Source organism: Cyprinodon variegatus, unplaced genomic scaffold, assembly GCF_000732505.1.
Source record: "Cyprinodon variegatus isolate N-32 unplaced genomic scaffold, C_variegatus-1.0 Scaffold1392, whole genome shotgun sequence".
Lineage (NCBI taxonomy): Eukaryota > Metazoa > Chordata > Actinopteri > Cyprinodontiformes > Cyprinodontidae > Cyprinodon > Cyprinodon variegatus.
In genome coordinates, this window is record NW_015151845.1 from 140968 (window position 1) to 146756 (window position 5789).

Sequence of the window (5789 nt, forward strand, 5' to 3'; positions counted from 1 at the left end):
AGAGAGAGAGAGAGAGAGATTTTTGATTTTTAATAACTCATTTATTTCCAATAAATAATGTATATAGTATCACAAACTATCCAACACAAATGTCAACTAAAAGAAAAAACATACACCACAAAATAAACTACATTAACACCTTTCCAAAAATGAGTTCTCCTCCTACCACTCTACAAATTACTTTCCCATAACTCCAGATGCAACAAAAAAGAATATAAATCTGAAACTGATCTGTAAAAATGTAATTCAAGCAATAGCCTAGACTTCACCAGGTTTGTAAATAAAGAAACCAAGTCAATATTCAACTCTTCCATCACCTTCCTCAAATTATGCCACCAAATTTCCGAAGAATGCAAAGTGATATATTCCTCCACACCAGATCTGCAGGTCCTGTGAGCAGTCTCTGAATAAACTGAAAACGAAAAGCAGCACCTCTGCTGGCCAGGTGGACCAGGCCTTGACCACCTTCTTCTCTCGGCAAAAACAGAATACTTTGAGGAATCCAGTGAAGTTTATAATAAAAAACAACAACAGTCAGATTAGTCAGATTTCTTAAATGTCTCCTTTAATGTTTTGTCGTCAATATTGTCTGTGAAAATCAGAAAGAAAAACTGTTAGTAATACTTTTTTGTCATTACAAAATTAACTATTTTTATGATTGACGATTTTAATTAGAAAAAGTACTTTGTTCTTTATGTTTATGCTTTTGATTGTTGTTAATGAACAGTTTCCACTAAACCCCGTTTGATCCAACATCCTATTTGGCCTCCGATATATGACCCTATATGCATATTATAAATATTAATGAAGCTGTTAAAAAAAAACAAAGCACTGGTTTAAATCGCAGTGCGATTGATTTGATTCCCATTTTCTAGAAACATTTCAGTCACAGATTGTTTGCAGAACATATTCTTTGTTTAACGTTTATTGTAGTTCGCCCTCTGTATAAGTCTCTTTTCCTTTCTTTGGTTATTTTATTATTGTTTGCATTCATGGTTGTTTATCTAGTGTGTCTCTGATTTGCTCTGTGATAGAAAGGTGACCTCTATCACAATAACCACTGGAGATGAACACTAGTTCTGGAGCTATTCGTGGGAAGTCTGGATGCTCAATAATGTAGATATTTGAATCTATAAAGCAAAGTCCAAAAGTAACAAAGTCTAACAAATAAAAATACAATATTTAATAAAACAATGTGATTCCCAATTCTGGCATAAAGTAGGTACCATGTTACATTGTGTGCTTTCTTAGGCATTAAAAAAATAAAGGATAGTCTAATGTATATACAGTACTTAGAACAAGCTTTTGTACCACTTGTGTTTACTTTCCCCTAAACCTACTTATGTTGAAACATTATTGGCACCTCTATTTTCCATTTTGTTTAACAGTATCCAGTCCTGAGTCCATTCCTTACTACCTAAACCACAGTTGTCAAAGTCAAGGCCCGCAGGCTGGATCCGGGCCACGAATTGTTTATCCACGGCCCCCTGGATGGTTATTAATTACCATTACAACTGGCCCACAGGCCACTGCCGCTTGTGCGCGCTGCTGTGACTTTGCGGGCTACCATTGTATTGTGGGGAATGTAGTGTTGGTGAAGTTGTGTTGCACGCACTACCACTACATTCCCAGGGGGAAACATGATTGTGGTTTTCTTTTTTTTTTTTTTCTTTTTTTTTTATGTTGTGCTTTGCATGTTTGGATTGTTTTGGGTTTCGCTTTTCCCCCTTTAACAATCAAAGCTGGGCTGAAGTTATTTGTCTAAGGAGGCAGAGTGCAATAACTGTTCTCCGCAACCGCTGCGCACAGGTGTCAGCAGAGGCTGAAGCCAAAATTCAAGGAGCCTGGATGGAGAGAGGGGCAGAGCTGATCCTACAGGTGACAGAGACGGACACGCTGCTGAGAGCGAGGGGCAGGTGGGATCCACATGATACTCTGATCGAGACGGAGCGCTACTTACAGGCACGGTCCTCTGCCCTGACAGTGCCGTCAGTTCACCTCCCGGTATTCTGTGCCTGGCGTGCGGGTCCCACCTGCCCCTCGCTTGCCAGAGTGTCCGTCTCCAGCACCTGCAGGATCAGCTTTCCTCTCCTTCCATCCAGGCTCCTTTTACTTTGGCTTCGATCAGCCTCTGCCGACACCTGCGCGCAGCATTTGCGCAGCGCATTTAGTGCGCTCCGCCTCCTTAGAGAACCGGCTTTAGCCAAGTGTGCTTGAATTGTTAAAGGGGGAAATCAAAAACCAAAACAATCCAAACATAATTTATAATGCATTCACTTTCATTTATGTATTTACCTTAATATGTTTATTATTATATAATAAAAGTGTATTAATGATCATATTAAAAAAACAGTGTGTTAGGTCTTGGTTCAATAGGCTATGTTCATTTCAATATGCTTTAATAAACATTTAACCAGTTCGGCGCTCGGCTTGTAGCAAATTTGTTTTTTTGTCCCCCGGTGTATTTGACTTTGACATGCCTTATCAAAACCATGATCCTCTCCTCTGTTCTTTATGCTAAACATACAATGAGTCAGATTAAACTTCCAAACATGTTGCTTCCTGTTTCACCTAATTGATTTTTTACAGATATATATAAACTCAAAAAAGGTAGCAAATATCAAGGATGTGTCTAAAAAGCTGACACAAAAGGTTACATGGCAGAATAAAAACAGAAAAAAAGATATTTTTCTTTCTCTCTCTCTTTACCAACATATGATGATTATGAAGAGAGACTGAAAATTGTTGTTTTTGTTTTTCATTAAAGTCATACAAACTGTCTATGAAAGTGTCATGATGGGTCTCTAGTGTATAAACCCACATGCAGAACACCACAGAAATGGGGTAAAAGTTTAACAGTTTATTAAAGAAGAACACAAAAAAAAAAACAAGAGCTGGTTCTGGTACAGGTCCGGGACAGCAGTCACTGTGAATCTGCAGAGATGGAGTGTTTGGTTAGCCAGGCAGTGGAGAAGGCTTGTTGATGTTTGATTCAGATTTGTACCTTGATGAGGTTCAAGCAGATCACTGGAGAGGGGGAACCAATTGGGTCCAGAGACAGTGGGTTCAGCAGAGAGCTCAGCAGCAGCAGCGTCTAGCTTCAGACAATTGAGTTTCAGACCTTGAATGATGTCCAAGCTCTCCCATGACAGCTGATTGGGGAATCCAGACTGTTTGTCTTCAGGTTTGGCTTCCAAGGGCAGGCAGGCAGATTTCCAAGCTAGCTCCTCCAGAGCTACCGACTTAGGTCAGGCTTTCCTGTGAGCAGAGAAGACAGAGGCTGGTTAGAATCTTAAACTCTCAAGAGCAGACTGAGATTCTAAACGAGAAACAGAGGCTCAGGTTCCGCTGACCAAAACTGGTCAACACTCCGGCGAAGAAGTCAGGTCTGGCTGCTGCTTATGTATGAGGTCTCCTGATGGCCTGATGATCCTCAGGTGTGCTGGAGACTCCAGCCCAGGAGACCCACAGCGCTCTCCGCTGGAGACAGGTGGCAGATCTCCAGATCTCAACAGAAAGAACCACTGACCAGAGTCGTAAACTGTAGAACTGCCTTTTATAAAACACTGAACATTTGGTAAATTAGGGCCTTATTAGAATGTTATTAAAGACTTTGTTGTCTGCAAAATAAATCCCTTTAGAAGTTTACATGTTAAATTAGGAAGATACAATAGAAAAAACAAAGATGACATGACAATCATAGATGTTTCAGACAAAACAAAACCTTTGCAAATGAAATTTGTTTAAAAAATGTATGATGTATTTGTTTTCAAGGAAAGCTTAAATCCCCAAATTTTCTTGTAACTGTATTTATCTGATCTTTGATAACAAAAAAGCAGGCAAGAGATGGGCACTATAACACAAACAAAAAAAAAATCTATAATAATAATGTATTCCTGTAAATAATGATACACTAAAATATGGCAGGAAGAATATCGTGTTCAGGAATGAATGGCTGTCAGGTTGGTTGTTTTAAATAGGCACTGTTACAGTGTATACTGTTTTAAATTTATTGTCAGTATAAAATGTGCTTTCCTATCTTTAACTTTTCTCTGTTACAGTGTCTCTGTCCAGTCATGTTGACTCTTCATTTTTTGTGCTGATGATAGTTGGACCATTTATTGGAATAATTCTCATTATGCTGCTGCTGCTGTGGTGGTGCTACACATGGTCCAAAGGTGAGACACTTGTTCCTCTCATACTGTGGTGGACTATGTAGTGACTTAAATACTTAAACAACTAAATAATTTAAATCTATTTCACTGCTTTGACAAAACTGAGAAAGGAAACAATTGGTATCAGAATTCCCTTTTTTGTCCACAGATTTCTGCTGCATCAGGTCAGTACATCAGTGTTCACTTTCCTTTGATCTTAACATTCATCGTCATCTATACTTTAAATTTAAGTTTAGCTTTTACTTATAATTTAGATCAGAAAGCAACAGTCAGAGCCCCACCACCAATCATGGAGTCAACCAGACAGACAGTCAAGTTTACAGCTCTCTGCTGCACGGTTAGTAGCTTTGTATTTCATTTAGACTTTGTCTTTGATTTAATAAATATTTATCAAAACACCTTTATTTGAGTTTGTTCCGTGAATGAAGGCAAAGAAGTTAAACCTGGTTTACACCTGAATTTAACTAAATTGAAATCTAAATGTTTGAGTATAAAATATAAAACATGTTTCCTATACTCTGACTTTGACCTATTTTTGTTTTGCAGGTGATACTTCTGAGTATGAGTCAATCCAACGTGTCACAAATAAAGGTAAACTATATTTCTTGAAGCAGTCAGAGATTCAACAACTGGCTGATTTCAGTTGAAAGATTTTAAATCTTTGAAATATTATTTCTTTATTAAGTATTTCTTTAATAATTTTAAAGTTCTTAATGAGCTTCAACATGAAAATAAAAGTTTCTCTAACACATTAAAAGCATGAAGAAATGTATATTTTTAGATCCTATAAAATACCTTGCAAGAAAGTGTCATGTCGGGTCTATGGAGCTAAACCCAAATGCAGAACACCACGGAGACTGAGTAAAAGTTTTCAACTGAGGACTGGTGAGAACAGGCTTAATCTGTGAGACATGGAAGGTGGGATGGATGCGTAGAGAAGGTGGCAGGTGCAGACGGGTTGATAATGGAAGCGATCTTGTATGGTCCGATGAATCTGGGGGATCATTTTCGGGACATTGACTTGAGAGGGATGTCACGTGTGGAGAGCCATACCTCTTGTCCAGGTAAGTATTCAGGTGCAGGGTGTCGTTTTCTGTCAGAGAATCTCTTATTTTGAGCGGCAGTCCGGTTCATAGCAGAGACAGTTTCGTTCCACACCTTGTGGCAATGGCGGATGTGTTGGTGGACGGACTGAACAGAGATTTCCTTTTCATCTGCTGGGAAGAGTGGTGGTTGACACCCTATGGAAACTTGAAAAGGAGAGAGTCCGGTTGCAGCAGATTTTTGCGAGTTGTGAGCATACTCAACCCAAGGTAAGTACTGGCTCCAATCGGTCGGATTAGTAGATGTCAGGCAACGGAGAGTGGATTCTAACTCCTGATTCATCCTTTCAGTCTGGCCATTGGATTGCGGGTGATATCCTGAAGTGAGAGAAACCTTGGAGTTGAGAGCAGTACAGAAACATTTCCAAACCTGGGCGGTGAACTGGGGACCTCGATCGGACAGGATTTCTTGAGGTATCCCATGGAGTCCGAACACATGCTTAACCAAAAGCTGAGCGGTCTGGAAAGCAGTAGGGAGTTTCCTAAGGGGAACCAGATGACAGGCCTTAGA